The following is a 23,950-nucleotide window of genomic DNA, read 5'->3' as shown; positions in this document are numbered from 1 at the left end:
TTTATACATTCCGGATAATCCGATTTCACAGCCAGAATAAACAGAACGCGTTTGAAATATACGTTAACATATCATCAGGAACGTTCTAAAGAATAAGTAAACAAAGAAGTTTATTCCAAACGTTCAGAATGAATAAAGAAATGCAGCCTTTGTAATTTCAAAGATATGATGATATTGATTTCAAAAATTATTAAAATAAAATCAATACAATGTACAAATAAAAATATGGGCACCAAATTAAAGAGGAAATTTCTTTAGAATTTAAAATTGGGTCAGAATTTGTGAAATCAGCACAAAAACATGTATGTCTTAATTTTTGACGCGATGTAGAAAAAACGATTCAGGTTGACCTTAACAATTATTCTCCAAACTTAAATTTTTTTTCTGTCAAGTTATTGTTATTGTCAAGTGAAATGTTCGATAACTTTTTAAACAAAAACTTTTAATTCTTTAAGCGATGAACCGATTTTAACGAAACTTTGGGATATTAGAGGGAAGGAATCTTACTTTAGAGAATCGATCTTAAATTTTTGGAAAACTAATTTTTTCATAATTTGTAATGCAATTATTTATAAGCTATACATGTTTTTTGTTCTGCGCCTCATAAAAATCTCAAAAAAATTTAGTTTAACAACAAAACTTCGAGGTATTCAAATCTGCAAAAAAATTCCGAGCCACGTTTACTTTAGCAATTATAATCCAAATAATGTTGATATTGGGCGCAAACTTTTCCCGTAATATAATAAAAATTAAAATTAGCGCATGAATTTGTCGCCAATGAAATTTTTTTATGGAAGCGCTCGTTTTGTATTGCAAAAGCACATTCTTTTGTGATACTCGTTAAATTAGACATCTTACTGGCGGTTTTGCTTTTGCATTTATTAATTGTCTCGTCTTTCAATTGTAGTATAAATAAATATGTCACCTCCTAAATCATGTTGTAATCCATTGCGTAAAGAAAAACATAACAGAGTTTATCTCAAAAGTGACTGAAAAGCGGAACAGTGTTTTTTCAAATTTAATTGGGGAATATTTATGCGAAACATGCAAAATATATGTATATCAAGAAGGGAAGCGATGTTATTCCAATACCAAAACCATCTCAAATATCTTTCGCTGCTCTTGATCGGGAGTCTGGCGAGGAAAACAGTAACGACAGTGACTCCGATTCAGATTTTGAAGGTAAAATTAACTTTTTGCCAGTTATTTAACCCTAGAATACTAACGTTCGCCTGTGAGGCGGTTTCCGCGCGATATTTCAGGAACGCTTTTAATGATCAAAGTAAACGTTCGCGCCAACTCAGTTTAGCACTGTACGAGGTTGTTAGCAGGCGCACATTGTACAGTGGCCTTCCGTGGCTGAGTTCCACGCCCTCTTGACGCCTGACAGGCGAACGTTAGTAGTAAAGGTAATTTTGTTTGCTGTACTTATTTCAGTTTTTAACATGTTTGTTGGCTATTTTCTGTTTTGAACTTTATGCTTTTTTTTTACTTTTCGAAGAACAAGTTCTAAAATGGTTGGAAGAAATATCGTTGAATGGAACCGATAGTGAGAACAATTGGGAAGAAGATTTCAGTAAATGCGCCTTATGCTTGATTTATTCAAATAACTTTACGTAAAGGATCTGAAATTTTAAGAAAAAATAATTGCTTAGTTTTTATTCATAAGGCCCAATTTGATACAAAAAAGTCGATTTCATTTTTAAGTACAGGTCACAATAGAAAAGATAAACAACTAATTCCTTTTAAGTGTGAAAGTAAATAAAGGGTGAACACTCCAAAACTGCGACACTTTGGGAATCTTATAACTTACCCAAAACGAATTCGATATTTTGAAATTCAAATACCATAAGCTGACCACATGGCCTTAGTTGCACGTAGAAGAAATTTCATTTGAATTTGATTCCTAGTTGAGTTAAAAATGGCAACCGAGTTAGAAACGAGACAAACCATTTTGCACGAGTTTATAAATGATCCGGCCTTAAGTACACGTAAAATTGCTCAAAAATTAAAGATTGCACTATTCGACAGTTTTCAGGGTTTTAATCGGTACAAATAAGGCTTGGCAGTTACGAGAAAACCAGGGAGCGGGGGTTAGCATGGTCAAAGTGATAAAAACAGTGCTCGGAAGGTCCTCAGTGCGTTTTCGCGAAATCCGAAGATTTTGTCGCGTTATGTTGCAAAACCCGTACGCAGATCGCAGTTTTTCGTACAAAAGGTAAAGCGGAAAGCTTAATTGAGATGTTCTACAGCTCAAACAGCGCCAGACCGAGGCGCAAAGTAGAATGTTACAGCGAAATCCCGCATTCGGAAGTTGTATGAATTCTAAATTAAAAAATACAACTGCATTGTTACGGACTGCGAAACCTACTGCTATAAAAATTCAAAATATATTGTAGGTCAAGATTTTTATTCTGGTGCAAGTCGTCAAGATGCCCCTGAAAGTTGTAAGCTGAAAATAAAGTCCAAATTTCCAAAAAACCACATGGTTTGGCAAGCTATTTGATCCTGTGGCCGTAAGAGCAGCCCTTTTTCCCACCCGGGACAATGAATGATCAAGTTTACCGGGATGAGTGCCTCAAAAAGCGTCTTCTGTCGTTTATCAACAGATAAGGAGTAGGCCACTGTTCTACGCGGACATGGCAACCTGCCACTATGCCAAGGACACATTGCCGTGGTATAATGCAAATAACATCAATTTTGTACCTCACGACTGCAATCCACCCAATAGCCCAGAGCCACGTCCTATTGGGGAATATTGGTCAATTGTCAAAGAAATCTTGCAGAAAACAGTTGAAACAGTGAAAAATATTGAAGAGTGCAAAACAAAGTAGTTGTGCGCATCGCGTAAAGTCGATGATGCAGTCGTGCAGAACATGATGGCGCGTGTGCGATGAAAATACCGATCACTTGCATATGGAGCAAATAATAACTAATATTTTAACATTTTAATAACATCTAAACTTCCAAGTTATATAATACAAGAAAAAATAATTTCAAAGCCTTCTAGTTTGTTTCTGGTAGTAATTTCTAAGTGTCGCAGTTTTGGTGTGTTCACCTGTTACGAATACCTTTAAGATAATTTATGGATTGTTTGAGTGCGTTCGCTTTTAAATGTTTTTTTTTTTTTTTAATCTATTAAAATGACCCCTTTCAAAAAGATTATAAAATACGTGTTATTTTCAATACGAACTATTTTTATTAATATTAAAAAAAAATATTAAATTATTTTATGTTTTTACTTTAAAAACATATGAAATATGTTTAAGCCCATTTTTTAAACAAATTTAAGGTTTTAGAAAGACGGAATTTGTACTTTTTTTCAAAGTAGCCTCACAGGCGAACGTTAGTATTAAAGGAATAAAAAATAAGGCTAGTATTCTAGGGTTAAGTAAGAATACGTCCACTCATCTTTTTGATCTCGTTTTTTAGGAGAATTCCTTACTTGTGACGAAGGAAAAAATTTAATTGCACCCGACTTTAAAAAAGATGTTGCAACAACAGCAAACGTTAAAGTCGCTTTGTCAAAGGAAGGGGACACGAAAAAAATCCAATTATTAACAACAGTGCCTATAGATTGGAATGCTGCGAAAATTCGTAATTTATTAGGCGTACCCGTTACATGGCTGAAATTGTACCTAAATTGCGAAAAAAAATCAGGATATGTTGCATCTCCTGATAAAAAAATTGGACGAGTTTTAGCGAATTCCGTTGTTGAAAAGGTTCAACTATTTTATGAAATGGATAAAAACAGGCGTTTTATGCCCGGGAAGAAAGACTGTATTTCAATTTGAATCAATGGAAATAAAAATAGTGTTCAAGAAAGGCTGTTGCTCTGTAATTTGAGAGAGCCTCATAAAAAGTTTTTGTGGAAATATCCGGATGTAAGGACAAGTCTCTAAATTCACAAACCTTCGACCAGCTTCTTGCGTAGTTGTTGGGTGTAAAAGTATGTGTTTGCAAAACGCAGCAAAACATGAAATTTAAAATTCATGGATTAACAGGATCGGGTCAAACATATTCGATAAGTGACTTAACCAAACAAATTATCTGTCCCTATCCAAATGACCGTTGCAATTTGTTAGCTTGTGATCAATGTCCCGGAGTTTCATTGCTGTCCAAAAATCTTTCCTCTTGTTTCAAGGCTAAGCGTATTTCTGAAATTCATTTTAAGGAATGGACTTGCACTGACAGGTACAATTTTGAATTATTTGTTTTACTATAATTTAATAATAATTATTTATAGTGATTTGCAGGTGTGGACTGGTTGATAAAGTCGAAAAAACTGACGTGTTCTTGAAAAATTTTGAAAAGGAATTACCGTTATATTTGAAGCATGATTCCATATCTAAGTCTCAGGCCCAGTATTTGTTATATTTGAAAGAAAATTTACAAGATGCAGAGTTTCTAGTTACCCTAGACTTTGTCGAAAACTATAGTTTTAAGATACAGGATGCAGTTCAATCGTATCATTGGTCAAATGATCAGGCTACACTGCATCCTTATGTTATATACATATTACAAAAATGAAATTACCATTGTAAACGAATGTTTTGTCGTGATATCAGAAACGAATATTCAAAACACCGTCGCAGTTCACCTATTCAACACGAAAATTATAAATAATTTAAAACTTATTTTTGGGACCGAAAATGTGAAGAGAATCTTTTTTCTGACGGATGTGCAGCTCAATACAAAAACAAGTTCAATTTTGCACTGTTGACACTGAATGGCATTTTTTTCAACCTCACACGGAAAAGGTGCCTGTGATGGAGTTGGAGGCACCGTGAAAAGATTGGCATATCGTGTAAGCTTACAAAGACTTCTTAGTAACCAAATACCTACACCTTATCAATTGTTTCTGTGGGCAAACCAATATTTCGATAATATTGAGTTCGAATTTGCTTCTAAAATCGAACACGAGAAACAAGAAAGAAAACTTCAAAAACGAGAAACATGAAAGAAACTGCAATAGCTAAGACAATAAAAGGAATGCGTCACTTTAAATTTTCTAAGCCTATTGATTTTAAGAACATTGAATGTAGAGCAAGGCATATTAAACAAGGTAGAAGTGATTTTGACATTTCTCTCTTTTGAACACCGACTATAATGTCAAATGATGAATAACTATTAACCCTTTCCAAGTTGGAATTTTCTACTTTTCATTAAAAATTCAATTGTGTGCTTTGAGATAGTTTTGAATTGTGTACATTTTTTTTTTTGGTTTTCGACCACATGCATTTATAGATACATACATATACAAAAATTAAAAGGAGCAGGAACTACGAGCGTTGCATTGTGTGGAAAGTGGTGTGATACTTTAAGGCGCCTAGTTGCGAAGTTAGAAGACTTGGTTGCCTGATGCACACGGAATTTCAGAACTGAGTAAGAGTAGTTTCTTACAATATTAATTATAATCACGCCAGGACCTAGATTTACACTTATATACATACCAGGGTTGTTGCGAATATTCGCATTCGCATTCGCAACCGCGGAGCTTCTGCATTAATTTTAACATTTGCATTCGCTTTCGCATTCGTAATAATCAATGCGGATCTTTTGCGAATGCGAATATTGAAGGGCTCGAAAATAACTGTTTTTTTTTACCAGCTAAACTTGGCCAAATATTTTTAATTCCCAATTAAAGGTCTTTTCCGGTCTATTTCAGTCACAGAAGAAAGGATTAAAAATGAATTATAAAAACAAAATCGAAAAATGCTGTTGACGTTACAGGTTCTTCAAATTCAGAAACAACCAAAAGAATGAGAAGGAAGAATTCTTTGGAAATCAACACGGTGTTTAAGCAACGATCTTGCCATGATACAAGATTGTGAAGATGGAAGTCAGGAGGATACATCCGACATTTGCCGCCCGATGCAATCCTCAAAAAAGAATTATTGCACCGCAATAAAAAAAAATATAACTGAAAGACCTCTCAACTGGTGCAGCGTCAATCGAAAAGAATTTACAATTTTGTCAAGTTTCAAGATTTTCAATTTTGTCGCCTCGAGCGAGTAGTTATTTAGTGGCGAAGGTTTGATTTACGACCCTTTAAAAACTTTTTATTGAATACTATGTTCCAATTTTTGAATTCAAATACTAAAAAAAAAACATTATTAAAAATTACTAACTAACCTTTCCATTTTTATTTAACTAAATCACCTAATTTACTCACCTAAATTATTTCTTAACAAGTAAAAAAGTCTAAGTTAGGGCGGAGCCGAACATTAAATACCCGGTGCAAGTATTCAATATAGTTTTTTCACCATTCCGATCACTACCGCTACATGGTAAGCAGTCTAAGTCTGTTTCAAACATCTTCGATAGAACGTTCAGTTAGATATAATGAGATAAACTTATATAGATACATATATGTGGGCGGCACCACGCCCATTTTCCAAAATTCCATAATGGTACTTCTTTTCAAGGGATTGTTGTTAGTATCAATTTTGGGTAAAATTAGCTTCCTTAAATTTCGAAATATCAAAGTTTCAAACATTTCTGAAATTTACCGTTATAGAAAAGTGGGCGTAATTTTAGTCTGATTTCAAAACTTTCAACGTTTTGCCTTATGTGGCAACCACAATAATCATACCTAGTTTGGTACACATTGATAGAGAGGTTACCGAGATACACATATGTGGTTATAAGTGGGCGGGGTCACGCCCATTTTCCAACTTTTTATTATAAGCCTATTTTTCTAAAGAATTATTCCAAAAATCAATTTTGAATAAATTAGCTTCAGTATTTACTGATTTATAGAAGCTTTTGTATTTCTCTAAATTACCGTTATATGGGATGTGGGCGTAGTTATTATCCGATTTTCTAAATTTTAGGCCTTTTAGTATGTTTTGTGTATGTGCCAAGTTTGGGAGAAATTTGTGGAGCGGTTCCAAAGATATACACATGTAATCATAAGTGGGCGCAGCTACGCCCATTTTCCAGAAATTTATAATATTCGTATTTTTCGCCTAAAAATGATCGTAAATATTAATTTTGAGTGAATAAGCTTCAGTAGTTACTAAAATATTGCAGTTTTCGCATTTCTTAAAACTACCGTTATATGGGAGGTTGGCGTGGTTATCGTCCGATTTTGCCCATTTTCAATACCGTCCGTCCAACGCCTAAAGGAACCAAGTTTCGTTAAGATATCTCAATTTGTACTCGAGGTATGGTGTGCACAGACGGACGGACGGACAGACAGTCACCGCTTAATCGATGTCTCTTTTCATTCTGATCATTTATGTATATATTTGTCTATATCTATCTCGTTTCGTTTTGCCTGTTACAAACAACCGTTATGTGAACAAATTTATATTACCCTTGTGCACAAGTGCGCTTGGGTATAAAAATACTTGACATCCGCATTCGCTTCCGCATCTGCGGATGTTAGCGTTTAAACATCCGCATCCGCATTCGCGTCCGCGGATGTCTAAAATTCCACATTCGCAACATCCCTGATACATACGTATGTAGAAGAAAACTTTAAATCGTTTTTTATAAGTGGGGAGGTTTTTTAGAAGTAGAATTTAAATAAGAAACTAAACGCGCAAAGACATTGGGCGAATAGAAATAAAAAAATGTTTTAAACAGTTTCATAAAACATTTATTGCATTTAACGACGTGGTTTCCTTTATGAGGTTGTGGCAACGCCGCGACAACACAAAACATGCAACCCTGCTCAATCTAATTTGACAGCGGCAGACTCTTCCTCTTTTTCTTTTCCCTTTTCGGTTTCGGCTTCAAGGAGATGAAACAGGCGTGTGACTTTTTCCAATTATTTGATTTTGTAGTTTTAAGTTAAAGATAAATATCACATTACTTTCACTATATATAACTGGTGTTCCTTCTTGATTGAGCAACAGGTATACCATAAGGTATTCCTTTCTGGCCATATGCATATGTGCTTATAAGATGCGCATGCAGCTAAACTTCTTTGAAGGTAATATTGAAGTAATCCTTAAAATTAGTATACGTACATACATATGTATGTATTTATGTTGATACATTTCCATGGTGATATTATAAGCAGGTGAAGTAATAAAAAAGCTTTCTCGCTTTATTTTCCTGACATGCGGCTATCTTATGCAAATTTCTAAAGGCAAATTTTCAAATGAGATAGGGTCAAATCTTTCATTTCGCTCTTATTACTACACCTGGTATAATTCCACCATGATGAGTTTCAATTGATGCTAATTTGTTGCAAACATAGCACACGCACCTCATAGGGTTAATTTGTTTGTTTACAGTTTTTTAACATTATAACTAGCTACAAGAGAGTTCGATCTAGTTGTCGCTTCTACCTTATTAAATATGCCTTGATGTAGAGAATCTTCTGATTCGGAAACCTTCGTTGTCCATGAAATATTGTAACTATTTTTTTAACTACGGAATTGATATCCGTTGTACAAAATTTTAAATAAAAAACTTACTACGAGTATTCTTTTGAAAAAGGATGCAGTTATTTTGATTTATTTTGTTTTCCAGGGCTTCTACAATACAAAACGAGCACTTCCATTAAAAAAATTTCATTTGACGATAAATTCATGCGCTGATTTTAATTTTTATTATTTTACGCCGTATATCAACATTTGGATTATAATTTGTAAAGTAAACGTGACTCGGATTTTTTTTTTGCAGATTTGAATACCTCCAAGTTTTGTTGTTAAATGACATTTTTGTGAGACTTATGAGGCGCAGAACAGAAAAAAAATATATTGCTTATAAATAATTGTATTAAAAATTATTTTTCCAAAAATTTAATACCGATTCTCTAAAGTAAGATTGATTCCCTCTAATATCCCAGAGTTTCGTTAAAATCGGTTCATCGCTTAAAGAATTAACAGGTTTTTGTTTAAAAAGTTATCGAATTTTTCACTTGACAATAACTTCGGTAAAATAACAGAAAAAAAATCTAAGTTTGGTGAATAATTGTTAATTTCAACCTGACTCGTTTTTTCTACATTGCGTCAAAAAATTAAGACATACATTTTTTGTGCTGATTTCACGAATTTTTTTGACCCAATTCAACATTTTTTTAGAGTCATTATGTCATCCGATTATTTCACAATGTAGCTAGCCAAAACTGTTACAGTTTTCTATGCCGGATTCGATTGTTTCTGATATAATTCTGGCACTGAAATTACACATTTCGATATTGTCTTTGTCCATGTCTGATAATTAACTTGGAAATGGAATTTACTTGGGACCCATGGGCCTCATGACTTTCAGAGAAGTGAGTATTATCCAATTCTAGTATATTTCGACAATATCGTTGTTTCTTCAAAAAAGGGGAAATGTTCGGTTATTTATGCAGCGGTTTTTGGGGTGGGGTGGGGAACGGAGACGGAGGGGGGATTCAATGAAAAGTGGAGTAAAATTAGCATTTTGACAGAGAAAATATAAGTCCAACTCTGGCTACGCTGACACAGTATTTTTTACAAAAAGGTCCATATTTCAAACCGAATTCATTCATAAATTTGTTTCTGAAAATTTGAAATCTTTATTTTAAACTAACGTTTATCTGTTTGACCACACGTGTGTGTTAAATTTTTTTTGCTTTGGGTTAAGCGTTTGGACACAATGGGACGTATGCATAAAACCTAAGCAAATGCTCTTTCTTAAAATTTCAGACCTTGTACTCAATTTGTTCAAATAAATTTAAGTGAAAGATATGAAATTTTAAGAAAAAGCAATTGCTCGGTTTTAATGCATACGGCCCAAATAACCCAATATTATTGTACAAGTAAAATACAAGTAAAATACCTTTTGCTAAGAACAAAATGTTAGTAAAAAACAAAAATAATAACAAAATTTGGAGAATTTTTTATATATTGGGTATGGAAGTACGAAATGCCATAATCTACTTAATTGTCAGGTAGTTAATAGGGCGACGAAAAGTGACTTTTTTGTATCGTGCGCATCACATTCAAATGCCAAAGTTGTAGAGAAAGAAATTCTCTTCATGGTGAACTTTTGTACAAACATGTTTTTCGTGTGACGTGTAGATCACGACCGGGAACGTGCTAAACATAGTGATGTAAGGGAAGCGGCACAAAATTCATTTCCCATCACGTCGACCGGTGCAGTAAGATGGCCAAAACTCTATAGGACGGATTACAATGAGTAAGGTCTTGAAATGATCGCATTGATCCCCCTTGGAAAATAGTGAAGTCTTTTGAAAAATTTAGCATGGCGTCTAAACTAACCATACATTAGGTTTTGCTTTACAACTTTTGTGCCACCGGAGAACCCAACACTAAGAAAGAAGAAGTAACAGCAGGTTCTTAGATCAGATTCTTACTAACATGATACTTATACGTCCGCTGCGCGTGTCCGATCTCAACTTTTCTCATGATAAATGGTAGATCCATATGGATCCTCAATTTGATTTTTTTAAATCTGATTTCCGATTCGTAAACAGAGGCCCTAAGAACCCTTGGTTGTAAAATTTTAAGCGAATCTTATAGATTTTAATTTTTTTTGCTGCCATATATGATTTCCGCCATTTTGAGTTTTTCTAACCTGACCTCAGATTAGTAGTCGGCGGCCCCCCGTTTTTTATGTATGTTACCGCATAACTTAGGACCAAGTTAGCCGATTTCTAGATTTTTTTTTTCAAGGAAAGGTGGTACTTCAGTAATTAAGAATAAAGTATGTATCGTCACCTGAAGTGCAAAAAGACGTAACAAACATCGTCGCTGAAATGCAAAAAGCAGAGGTGTTAAGTAATGCAATACTTTTTGACTATTGACAAGCTAAATAACAGATCTTAAAACCTTCTTCAATGATCCTAACTGTATTGGAGCCTTAAAGTAACACCTCAAACTTACAGGACATTTTCCTCGAGATTTTTACCCCATAAAATTTGTTACAAAACGTTGCTTAAATTTTAATAGAATAAAATGCAATTTTGAAGTAGCTAGGATTTACCGTTAATTTTTGGATTTCTATTTTCTTTGTTCTAAAGATTATGATCAAACAGTTTCAAAGTTTGGTGAAACTTTGCAGAATTAATTTTTATAGTTTTTTGCACCAAGTCGGAAATTTGGATTTATATGCTTTTTCCACAAAAAATAAGAAACATAAAATAAACAAAATAAAAATAGCCAAACGTTGCTAAAATGTCGAGTCCTAATTTATATTTTGGTCACTGTATGTATTACTCTATTCGAATCACAGGCATTCAGATTAGAAACTAATAACTGTTTATGGAGAAAATTACGATCATATACCAACATCACTTAAAACTGGTTCATAGACATGCCATTTAATGGACGGTTAAGGCATCGAAATGCCGAATACTGAATACGGTACAAAACAGGACATGAAAAGGAGTACAGAACACTTGGCGTCCCGTATAAAATAAAGAAATTACCAGGAAAATTGGCCAAAAATTTCTACGGAAATTTGTTTTTTTCTAATATAAAATACATAGAAAACTTTGAGCGCTTTGACAAACCTCTAAATATTTTTTGATAAAAAAGGTGTATATTTTTATCGGTATAGAACAATCCTAAGGGATGGGAGCATAACAATTCCGGCTTTACTTTTTCAAAAGCATTTTTGGACCACCCTATGTGCTGGTTTGAGCTCAGTTTAAACGAAGTTTAGTTAAACTCACTTTAAATTTAAACCAAGTTTAAACTACTGACCAGTTTTTCAGCGCGAGTTTAAGGCCGCTTCATAGTTAAGTTGTTCTGTAGGTTAGGTTCGGTTAGGTTATGGTGGCACACCCGCGAAGGGGACTCACTTAGACAATTAATTGTCCATTGTGATACCACATTTCACAAATTCATTTGAACGGTAACTGTGTAAAAATTTCGAGAGGCCCTGGGGGCTCACAACATAGTTCCGTAAACAGCTGATGTCCACCCCGGAGAGAGCCCCTCGGGAGTGTTGATGAGATGCGCACCGAAGTGCTTATACCTTAAACTAGCGAATGCCGGACAGTTGAGTAGGAAGTGCTGAGATGATTCCACCTCGTCTGCCAGATAATTGCGGCGGTAGGGATCCATGACGATCTTGAGTCGCACCGCGTGTGTTCCCATAGGACAATGTCCGGTCAGTACACCTGCAAGAATCGAGAGCTGGCGCTTCGCCAGCTGCTGTATCTCCCTTGACCGCCCGCGGTTCATCACTGGCCAGAAGGACCCTGCAACTTTGCAAGTCCGGGTTTTTTCCCAGCGGTCGCTGAGCCGACTGTAAGCCCATCTGTCCAGGAGCAGACCGCAGGTTGCCAACGGAACTCTCATGCCCTCCCTGTCCGAGGTGATGGCTTCGAGGGTTCCCTGCCAAGCCAGTTCATCAGCCCTGCAATTTCGAGTGATATCACGTCAGTAATCCAAAAATGATTTTAAAAAATCGGAGAAATGTGCAGAAGATTCAGGTTTCTAGTGCAGAAGGGCTCGTAAATATTTAAAATGTCATTTTAAAATTTTATCCTTGAAGTTTCACAAAATTTGTTTTTGTTTTTGTTTACTCGATAACATCCACGATTCGTTGTTTTAACTTTGTTAGCTTAAAAATTACCTATTCGTCCTTTTGAATCCAAGAAATTTTAATTCTTTAAATTCTAAAGAAATTTCCTATTGCATTTGTTACCCATATTTTGATTGTACATTGCATTGAATTTTAATAATTTTTGGAATTAATCATATCTTTGAAATTACAAAGTCCTTCAAAATAAATTCTGCGGTCAGAGATAAAAAATAAAAACGCAACTTTAAATAAAAAAGTAGGTTTCAAACCCATTTATTTATTATTTATTTCATGGTAGAAGAGCTTCTCAAACAATATAGAAGCAATTTTTTCGATTCAAGTTGTTGAAAATAATGAATATCTAAATCCCGGGATCCCGGGATTGTTACAATGGCATCCCGAAAATCCCGGGATCGGAAAAAGCCGAAAAATTAACATCCCTAGTAGACACCTCCTCCAACTCTCCCTTCCTGCTTCGATCCGTCCGTGAAGACGTTTATTGGACCTCTTCTTCAGAGACTACCCTTCTCCCATTCGTCCCTTAGAGGGATGTGCGTGGAGAAGGATCCTTTTGGGGCCAGCCTCGGGTGACTCCGGTCAATTTCTTCCGGCATGAAGTTGAAACTTTCGAGAATCGTCGAGTTCCCATGCGCTGGGTTGAAAGAGAACCCAGAGCTTTTGAGCCTAATCGCTCAGCGAATCGCCGCTACTTTGCCCGCAATGTCGACAGGTGCGACATTGAGCATAGCGTTTAGCGCTAGAGTAGAAGTGTTCCGGATTGCCCCGCTGATTCCAACGAGCTTCCTAACAAGGGTGGTTTTTTCCAGTGAACTCCACCAGACAATGACCCCATATAACATTATTGGCTTAATAATGGTTTCACATAGCCAGTGCATAACTTTTGGAGAGAGGCCCCATCTCTTCCGCATGGCGTTATTGCAGCAGTAGAGAGCCACCGATGCTTTCTTTACTCGTTCCTCAATATTTGGTTCCCATGACAACTTCCCGTCCAGGATCACGCGCAAGAACTTGACCCTGTCAGAGAAAACAAGTGAAACACCCCCTATTGAGGGGAGCTGGGCATGAGGCATTTTCTACCTCCTGCCAAAAAAAAACCAGCTCCGTCTTTCCAGGATTGACACCAAGTCCGCAGCTAGCGGACCAATTTGAGACCACGTTTAGGTAGCCTTGCATAAGTTCGTACAGAGTGTCACGTCATCCGCGTAGTCAATATCCCGGCATCCTCTCCTTTCCAACTCCTCCAGAACATCGTTTATCACGACTATCCAGAGAAAGGGTGAAAAAACGCCTCCCTGCGGTGTCCCTCTGCTCACTTTACGCTCCCCAGAGGCGTTGCCCCATTCCGCTGTGACGGTTCTGTCGTACAGCATACGTGAGATGAGCCTTACTAAGTAGCTTTCGACTCCGAGCTTAGTAAAGGATCTTATTATTGCCCCAGGTAAGAAAGCCCCCTCGATATCAAGGAAGACACATACTCAGCGTTTCCGCTTTGGTAATTTTTAACCAAAATTGGTATTTTTTTTCTTTATTTATCAAGTTTGGTAATTTAGTAATTTATTTCTGAATGTGGTAACTTTTTCATTTCGGTCTTACATGTCAAATACGTCAATATTGGTTCTGATTCCACATTAGTAAGTGAACCGTAAGCGTTTCCTTTTATAGAAATACCAGGTGATCCTGAAAGTTTCGCAAGGCGAAAGTTGTTCCTGGAATGATGAGCTCTTTAACAAACTGCTTGAAAGTGGCTATTGCTAAGTATATCCACCGTGTCCTTTCCTGGAAGGTTTTGGAAGGTCCCTGCCAGTTCGTCAGTTTTTCAATTACCATAAATTTTCCGGTGTACCCGACATGAATAGAATTCTACGTAAATACGTATGTTCTCGTTCAAAAAGCTGCGGCATTCAGCGGGGGACTTCACTCTATGTGTGAGTCGAAAGCTTTCCCTCAAGCGTTGAATTTTTGATATATTTTCTGTCACTTGTTTGCATACAGTGGTCCAAAATAATTATAGCAAAATCATATTTTGACAAGTTTTAACATATTATTTTTTTTTTTGTAATTTAATTTTGGTTATTTTTTATAAAAATATTGGGCGCGTTTATAAGACGTAGCTGTTGTCCAAGCTATTTGTCTTAGAAACGCACAGTTGAGTAGTTCCGCCATTTTTTCCAGCGGAAAATGTTTACGCTACCTGAACTCAACGTGTTGGGCTTAGCCTAAACAGCTGATCGAAAAGACTTACGCTGCTTATATTAAATTTAACGCCGCTTCGTAAGGTGGCAGCTGCAAACAAATTTATTATATGTTATATTACTGATGTGATGAAATAACTAGAATATTTTATAATAATACTACTTTGCTAAATATATATTTTTAAGATGTTTGCTATATAATTTCACACTGTTTTATTCATTGTAACATTGAACGATTTTTTCAACACGGCGGCAGCTCAGCGTTGAATTTTATTTCTATTTTATTCTATGGCTCTTGCCGTTCCTTTCAGCCCACAGCCATAAACAAAAAAAAGATTCATGCCGGATAGAGGAAATGCAAACGAGAGACAACACTGCGGCAAAAAGGAAAGTTGTAGAAAACCAGTCCTGTCAGGAGGGAGCCGTCCCACCCCATCTGTCTGTACAACAAACAGCCGTGAACCCCACTTTGGCTCCAAAACATAGAAGTGGAGTTCCCTAATCCTGACCTTAGTTCGCCAGTCTATCAGTCCAGTTAAGTCCTTAGTTCGTCAGTTAGCCTAGGTCTAACATCCCCTTTTGCCTGCCAAGTCGCCACGACGGCAACACCAACACCAAACGGCAGAAAACTCAGCACGCCATCTCGCCTAACTCTTGCTTCACCTATAACCAATGATAACGTGCATTCCTTTTTTTCTGAAATATATATACACAATCTTTATTCACTAAGCATACTATTTACTACCACTAAATCTACTTAAATTCAGATTATTTTTACCACTTAAAGTCTATTAACTTAGCTATTTATTCTTACTACTACTATGTACACCTATACTAAATTCGTGGCAGTTTCTTACCTTTCAACGGGCTTCTTCCTGGTCGGTGGAGACCTGTTACCACTGCTGGACCGCTCGTGGCGCTATATTTAGTGCTTCTTGTTATAAAGAAGGAAAACACAAACACTTTTGCTTATTTTTGCTTTTACTAAACTTTCAACTGTTTTTCACTTAACACTCGTACATGTGTTACCCACAGGACCGCGACTTTTCTTTGATCCTGTTTGTGGATTAACACCGGCTTAAATAGGCGTTGGTGATTGGGGCAGAAACCGTCGTGATCCTCTAAGTGTTGGATCGAACCTATGGATTCCCGTATTTTGGTCAAACGAACCTTAAAACTACCTCTACGTGCAGGGGTAGATCGAACATGCTTTACAGTTTGTCTGTTTACTGCGGTTCTTAGTAACGCAGCATATTGATTGTTGCTAAGGTATAGCAACATTATGAATGTTGCTAATAAGTAGCTTGGTGATTTTTTGGATGTTGCTAAGGTGTTTTGGTTGCATGTGCCACAGGCTGGGGTTACAGGCTCGCATGCGCCTGTATCCCGTCTTTTATTGTTTTGATTGATTCCCCTTATTGTTCCTCGTGCCCAATGTGTGGCCTCGACCCACGACCAATCGCCGGCTTAACCCAAATACGCTTTATCCTTAGTCTAACACTGGGAAATAAGTACATAACAAAAAAAACTCATTGAGCAAACACTAAGCTGTATACACGAAGTTGTACACCCGGACTTACACACTGGAAACATGAAGTTACCTAACGAAAATATCTTTTGCATGGTATATGCCTAATTTATTTCCAGACGAGTCCCTCAATTCATATAATGAATTTCCTATTGTACGTAGGACTACGCACTGGATGTGTCTTGGTGCGAGCCTGGCATTATAATTATCAACACGTGAACTCTGCTTGAAATTGCGGCGATATACCATTTGTCCCACTGCGAAATTTACCTCTTTTGTTCTCAAGTTGTACGTTTTCTCTCCTACCGTATGTGCTCGTTTAAGCTCTTCCGTTATTTTGTTTCTTATAATTTGTTGCTTGTCCACTCCCACGTCCACGGTACAGTCTGAGTCCTTGACAGAGCCTAACTTGCGCAGGACATTGTTCGCGGCGCCGTGCTGTACCATCGGGATTCCGAAAACCGCGTGTGTGTTGTGTGTTGGTCCCAGTTCTTTTCGTTTTCCCCGATGTAGGACCTAATAATTTGAAGCACTGAGCGGTTAACCCTTTCAGCTGCGTTTGTTTGTGGAGAGTAGAACGCCGTCCGTATGTGCCTGACACCATATTTTTCTAGAAATGTGCGAAAGGCCTGTGCCACAAACTGCTTGCCATTGTCCGAATGTATGAACTCAGGTACTACAAAAACGTGGAACACATCGCGCTCGAGAAATAAAGTCGACGTATAGACGTTGGAAAGGGCGCTCGGTGATTTGCTGGTTGCCCATCGGCGGCTTTCGGAAAACGTTCTGAGATTTGCTACCTTTACATATTTCGCAACTCTTTGTCGCTTTTTGTAAATCAGCGATCATCCCTGGCCAATCATACTTTTCACGAATTCTGCACAGTGTTTTGTGGATTCCCCCATGACCTGCTGAGGGTGAGCTGTGCTATACGCAACCCAGACGGCACCCAAAATTTCCAGGTATGGTATTCTTGCAGTTCCACATTTTGGGTGCCCTTGCGGTGTTGGATATCGAAATGGAATGCTTGCAGCTTGAGACTCCATCGTGCTAGTCGCCCACTCAAATCTTTTTGCTGCATCAGCCACTTAAGACTGGCGTGATCTGTAATGATGGTGAAGGGTAACCCTTCCACGTAGGGACGGAAGCGCTTGACGCCCAATACAGCTGCATAGCATTCCAATTCCGTTACGCTATAATTCCTTTGGGCCTTGTTGAGTTTCGCGGACATATACGCTATCGGTCGTTCGTTACCGTCCTCGTCCAGTTGAAACAGTACGCCCCCAACCCCTTCAGTCGATGCGTCACATTGTATGTAGAATCGTCTGTGGAAGTCCGGGTGTACTAGTACAGGCGCTGATATAAGGCTCTGTTTTAATAGTTCAAACGCTGTTATTGCCTCGTCTGTCATATTGAATTTCTTTATCTTGTCCTTGGTTAAGCAGTCGTGTAGTGGTGCTGCAATCGTCCCATAATTATGGATGAACCTCCGATACCATCCTGTCATGCCCAAGAAACGCCTGAGTTGCTTCGGGGTTTTTGGTTGGGGGAATTCCTTCATAGCTACTACCTTGCTGGAATCTGTGCGAATACAGCCGTCACCCACTACGTATCCCAAGTAGCGTACCTCTCTGTAGCAGAATTTGCTCTTTTCGACGTTTATGGTTAGTTTGGCGTCGCGTAAACACCGAGCGACCTTTTCCAATAAAGACACATGCGGTTCAAAATCGACGGAACAAACTAAGAGGTCATCTAGGTATATAAATACACAATCACGAAGAGCAGCCGGTATGACTTTGTCCATTAGACGACACATGCGATGCGCGGCGTTGCAGAGCCCAAATGGCATTACCGTGAATTGGTACAAGGGTCTACCCGGTACAGTGAATGCGGTCTTCTCCCTCGACTTTTTCTCAAGGGGTTATTCCCAGAATGCATCTTTTAAGTCAATGGCAGATATAAAACGCGTGTTTTGTAACCAAGAATGCGATCAATGTGTGGCAGAGTGTAGGCGTCTTTAATGGTACGTTCATTTACCTTTCTAGCGTCTAGGCAAAGCATATTTTTCGTGCCTTTGATAACTAGTGAGACAGGAGAGCTCCAGCTGCTGTTACTCTCCTCAATGACCCCCATACCTAGCATCCTATTCAACTCCGCGTATACCAATTTTTGAATTGCTGGTGAGATCGGATAATGCCTCTGTTTCACGGGCACATTTTCATTGGCTACTTCGATTACGTGTTCTTCAACATAGGTACGGCCTAACCCTAGCACTGAGAAAGAGGGAAACAATGCCTTGGTCTTTTCCAGAATCTCAGAAGCTCTGAGACGGTCTTGGCGCAACTACTTTTATTCGCGCCTCTAGTTACAGCATCAATTTTGAAGACATGCCAAAAATCTACCCCCAGATACACTTCTTTGCTCAACTCTGGCACTATTAAAAACTCCAGTTTTCTTATTTTACCATCCCATGTGATTAGGAGTGATATTACCCCATCTACAGGGGTTTCCTCGCCGTTCGCTGTGCGAATGTTTTGGCCGGAGATACGCGTTATCTCACTTTCTCTACCTTCTAGAATTTTCATAGCGCCTTTTCCTAAGCAACTTGCGCATGCCCCCGAGTCCAACAATGCTAACACTTCATGCCCATTGATACTGATTTGTGCAAAAAAACGATTGTCGCCTTTCACGGTAACTATGTTTGCTACTATCTTCTTTTGTATTCTTTTCATGTTACGTTGTTTTTCGCTCATCTTTTGTATCTTTTTATAATTTCTATCTCGTTTTTTCTTAGTTAAAGCTTCCATAAAAATACGCCTTCTTGCTTCTTCATATTTAGTCTTTCGCCTATGTAGACTTTCTTCGACACCTTTAAATTCACTATTCTTCGCTTCATTCTCTTTTTGATTATTTTCACGTTTAAGGATTTTGATTTCTACTTTGGATTTCAATTTCGTATCTACACTTCCGGATTTCGATTCTGGACAGAGACCCCGGACGTCCTTGTTTCCCGCCTCCGGTTTTAAAACGCCGACGGAGGAATCCCCGCCGCAGCCAAAACATTTCATTAAATGGAAGGACGACTTACACTTGTTGTCTTTTGCTGCTTCTGCGGGGTTTTTAATATAAAAATCCACCGGCATTCCGCAAGCCAAGCACAGCATGACGTGGAAGGGAGATGCGCAAAAGGATTGGAGGGGTGCACTGGAAACATTAGACGTATTACTCACAACAGGATTAGGATTAAAGGGTGGAGCTTTAGGTTGATCACTTCGCGGTGTGGGACGTTATTGGACATATGTTTTTGAGGAACCAAGTGGTTTCTACTTTCCTTGTTCAGCGCAGATACTTCGATTTCGCCCTTTTGACTCCAATCTTCCGACCAGTCTGTACTATTGGAGTGTAATTCGCTTATTGCCTTAACTCTTGACCTATTCTCTTTGATCAACTTCTCCGCACGCTTACATTCCTGTTTCAACTCCGCCAAAGTCGTGAGCTTCGAAGGAAACGTGAGGTTGGCTAAGTAGGGTTTGAGGTTCCCCTTTATAATTTTTCGAGTTCGTCCTCTGGTATTTTTCGCTTCAGTCTAAATGTCAGGTCGTGAACGTCCGAGTAAAAGTCCTCAAAAGTCTCTTGGGGAAGCTGTTTCCGCTCCATAATGTCCCGAATGACTTCGTAGTCAGATTCCGCGGATTTATATTGCGCGAGGAGTTCTGTCTTCAGTCCAAAATAGTCGAATTCGTCGTCGTCCGCGTGGTCTTCTAAAACCTGCCAGTACCACTTTAGGGCCTGGCCAGTCACCAAGCAGTGAAAGTCTGTAAAGAGCTGTTCATAGGGGAGTTGATGTTGTATTCGCATCCTCTCTAAACGGAACACGAAGCTTTCGACTGTCATGCCTTTTGTGGAACCATCAAATTTTAGATGCCACTTGTCCAAGTCCACCTTCTTTCTTTCTGTGTGTCTGTCTTGTCTCTCCGTCCGCTGTCCTTCAATAATGTCGCGGTTTCTTCGGTCTTCCTGACTATTGCGATTGCCTGGTGTGGAAGAAGATGCCGGTTGAGGGGGTGCCGTTGGAGCTTGCATTGAGGCTTCTACGTCGCCAACACGATTGCTTAAATGTTATACGTCGGACCTCATCTTCCTAACTTCGGACATACAATCAGCCATGACAGCATTTTGCTGTGCCATCATTTGCTCCAGTTGGTCCATGCGGTTGGAGGCTGGCTGTAGATTTCTGGCCATTGATCCAACATCTTCTTGTCTTGGCGCCTCTCCAACTGCTCCTTCTTCCACTAACTCAGGCTCCGACATTTCGAGAACCCTATCCAGCTTCCTTGAAAAGCTTAGCGAGCTGTCCGTAGTATTCGCTTGAATATAGGACCTACCAAATACTCTGGCAGTACAGCGGTTCAGATAATCAGTGGGTACGAAGTCCACTGGCCGTTCGATTCCCGTATCTATCTGCGTGAACAAAGAACCTACCACCTGGTTCTCTAGTGCCCTTGCTAAACTACGCTTTACTGGTCTATTGTGCGTAAGGATACCTAGTCCAGCCCTTGGTAGCTCTGCTGTGTTTCTAGACGCCTCCATGCACCTTCCACGCACAGAATAAAAAAAATACCAAACCCGAGAAAAAAACAGGATATAAAAAAAGTAAATTCTATCGCGCGTAAATTTGTTTGCGTAGCATTAAAAACAATTCAATTACTTTTTGGCTTCTCACCCTTATGTGCAGGTATATTTATAATAAAATGCATAAAAGGTGTATATATATAAAATGATAATATTATTTAAAAATGTTATAAAAATGTATATGATAACAATAATTCAAAAATAAAGCATATATGTATGTATAAATGAAAGTGAAATATTCATGCAAAAACTATAATTCGTAATACTACCGAAGGGGCAGGGCAATAAAAAAAAATCAATGAAACTTCAAGGATCGTACATAATATAAGAAAATTCGAAAAGGAAATGAAAGGTGTAAAGGGAGAGAACAAAAATATATAAATAAATATCTTTGATATGGTTTATAGGTATATGATTTATGTGGATTTTGGATGTGTATAGCCTATAAGAATTCTTCAATTTCCAATAAAAGAATGCCAAAATTAAATGCTCATTTTTTTTGTGTTTACCTATGTATGTATGTATCTCATCAAATAATGTAATCGTTGGTGTTGTACGGTGTTGACCTCGTTTGGCGGTTTATGTGAGCGTTGTTGACCTGTCATGTATGAATGTCGGTTGCTGTCCAAAGTCTCTAATACCCATCTATGATTTGGATCGCCACCACAACAGTCAGACCTGAATCTAAATTGCCGGAGGCGAATCCAAAACTTTCTAACTAATTTACCCCACTCCCCAACATGGAAAACGTCCAAGCACCTCACATCGGTTAGATGCAGGATCCACATGATGGTAGCGCTGGCCAACTTCCATAACCAAAAATACATTCAAATTCAATTAAATAAAAATGTTGTACAGTTCCTCAAAAAAAATCTCTTTTGCAGGATGTTGTGATCCGCTAAGGCACTTTCGGAGTAGAACCCGTACCGCCCCCATGTTTTCCAGCTAGCGCATTTACCTTAGGTCTTGAACTAAAGGTGTGAGAAAATAGACAAAAAAATAGACCTAAACGTTGGGCGCCATTGTTATGTAACTGCTTGTACTGGACTGGAAGTCACGGCGGGTCGGCATGGTTGTAGCCCGGCTTTAGCTCGTCATCACTTGTCGTGGTTCTTGCCGTTCCTTTCAGCCCACAGCCATAAACAAAAAAAAAAAGGTTCATGCCGGATAGAGGAAATGGAAACGAGAGACAACACTGCGGCAAAAAGTAAAGCGGTAGAAAACCAGTCCTGTCAGGAGGGAGCCGTCCCACCCCATCTGTCTGTACAACAAACAGCCGTGAACCCCACTTTGGCTCCAAAACATAGAAGTGGAGTTCCCTAATCCTGACCTTAGTTCGCCAGTCTATCAGTCAAGTTAAGTCCTTACTTCGTCAGTTAGCCTACGTCTAACATTACCTTTTGCCTGCCAAGTCGCCACGAGGGCAACACCAACACCAAACGGCAGAAAACTCAGCACGCCATCTCGCCTTACTCTTGCTTCACCTATAAACAATGATAACGTACATTCCTTTTTTTCTGAAATATATATACACAATCTTTATTCACTAAGCATACTATTTACTACCACTAAATCTACTTAAATTCAGATTATTTTTACCACTTAAATTCTATTAACTTAGCTATTTATTCTTACTACTACTATGTACACCTATACTAAATTCGTGGCAGTTTCTTACCTTTCAACGGGCTTCTTCCTGGTCGGTGGAGACCTGTTACCACTGCTGGACCGCTCGTGGCGGTATATTTAGCGCTTCTTGTTATAAAGAAGGAAAACACAAACACTTTTGCTTATTTTTGCTTTTACTAAACTTTCAACTGTTTTTCACTTAACACTCGTACATGTGTTACCCACAGGACCGCGACTTTTCTTTGATCCTGTTTGTGGATTAACACCGGCTTAAATAGGCGTTGGTGATTGGGGCAAAAACCGTGGTGATCCTGTAGGTGTTGGATCGAACCTATGGTTTCCCGTATTTTCATCAAGCCGTTTCTAAGACGTAATTGTTGGGCCCAACAGTTGCCAGCAGTTTCGTAGCAGTTGAGCTAAACTGCTACGTGTTATGAACGCGCCTATTGTTCTTTCTTTAACGGAGCTCAAACAAATTCAAATTTTAAACTTTGTTCAATATTTAAGAAAATTCAACAAACTTTCGTAAACATTTTAGGTTAATGGATCGCCGATTGCCTGAAGTGCTTGGTATCTTCGGATATACATATGCACAGACATATCGAGCCCTAACTGCCAAAATAAGTAAGCGACATTTTTTTCAAAATTTTCGTTTTGATACAAAAAGCCATCTAGATGCTTTAGGAATATTTCTGCATCAAAATGAAAATTAAAAAAAATATGCCGCTTACGTTATTTTGGCGGTTAGGGCTCGATATGTACACTTCACTCATATTACAAAAACAATAAGATTTATTTAATTTTTTTCCTTTTCATAAAATTCTAAGAATATTAAACACAACTCAACAAAACTTATAAACAAGATAAATAGATACTACATAAAATAAAAGCCTTCAAACTCATTGTGGCTAGAACGAAAAAAGTAAAGCATACCAAGAAAAATCACATATGAGAGAAAATCTCTCAAGTGGGCCAAAATTGGATGGTCAAGTTTTTTTCGAACAACGGTTTACGACCATAAAAAAATATAATTTGAACAATTTTGCAAAATTCGATTTTTTACAAGAGTTATTGTTATTAACTTTTTTGATGAATTCAGTAATTATTTATTATCCACAGAATTATATATATATATATATATATATATATATATATATTTATGTATCCTTCTAATTTTTTCCAAGATAATAGTTAATTAGACACGCTAGTCTGATTGTTTTAATTTTTCAAATAATCATATAATCATTATTTTGTATACAATCTTTAATTTTTTTTTAGCAAATTTATAAACAAATGGAAATATTTATTACTTCTCGATCAGATTTTTTAATGGTTTACATTGAATATCAATCCTTATTCTATAATACATTATTTAAAAAAAGAAGAAAAAAAGACGCGAACTTGCACGGAGTCGCTAGTTAATCAGCCTCATTGCGTAAGTCGTAAATTAGGCTAAATTGTACGACTC

The 23,950-nt window shown here is 37.8% G+C and overlaps 1 protein-coding gene and 1 long non-coding RNA gene across 2 annotated transcripts in view; both read left to right on the top strand.

Annotated features, from left to right (window-relative positions):
* Positions 1 to 23,950, top strand: part of LOC118742247 (peptidylglycine alpha-hydroxylating monooxygenase) — a 148,891-nt gene that overhangs the window by 35,803 nt on the left and 89,138 nt on the right. The window lies entirely within an intron of this gene.
* Positions 935 to 5,489, top strand: LOC118742248. Its single transcript, XR_004993350.1, has 3 exons — positions 935 to 1,182; positions 3,433 to 4,194; positions 4,247 to 5,489. It is a non-coding gene; the product is annotated as an uncharacterized LOC118742248 (long non-coding RNA).

The sequence above is a fragment of the Rhagoletis pomonella genome, unplaced genomic scaffold, assembly GCF_013731165.1.
Source record: "Rhagoletis pomonella isolate Grant_MI unplaced genomic scaffold, Rhpom_1.0 Rhpom_scaffold_00007, whole genome shotgun sequence".
NCBI classification, from domain to species: domain Eukaryota; kingdom Metazoa; phylum Arthropoda; class Insecta; order Diptera; family Tephritidae; genus Rhagoletis; species Rhagoletis pomonella.
The sequence above is the reverse complement of the archived record's forward strand: the minus strand, read 5'-3'. Positions and strand labels throughout refer to the sequence as shown.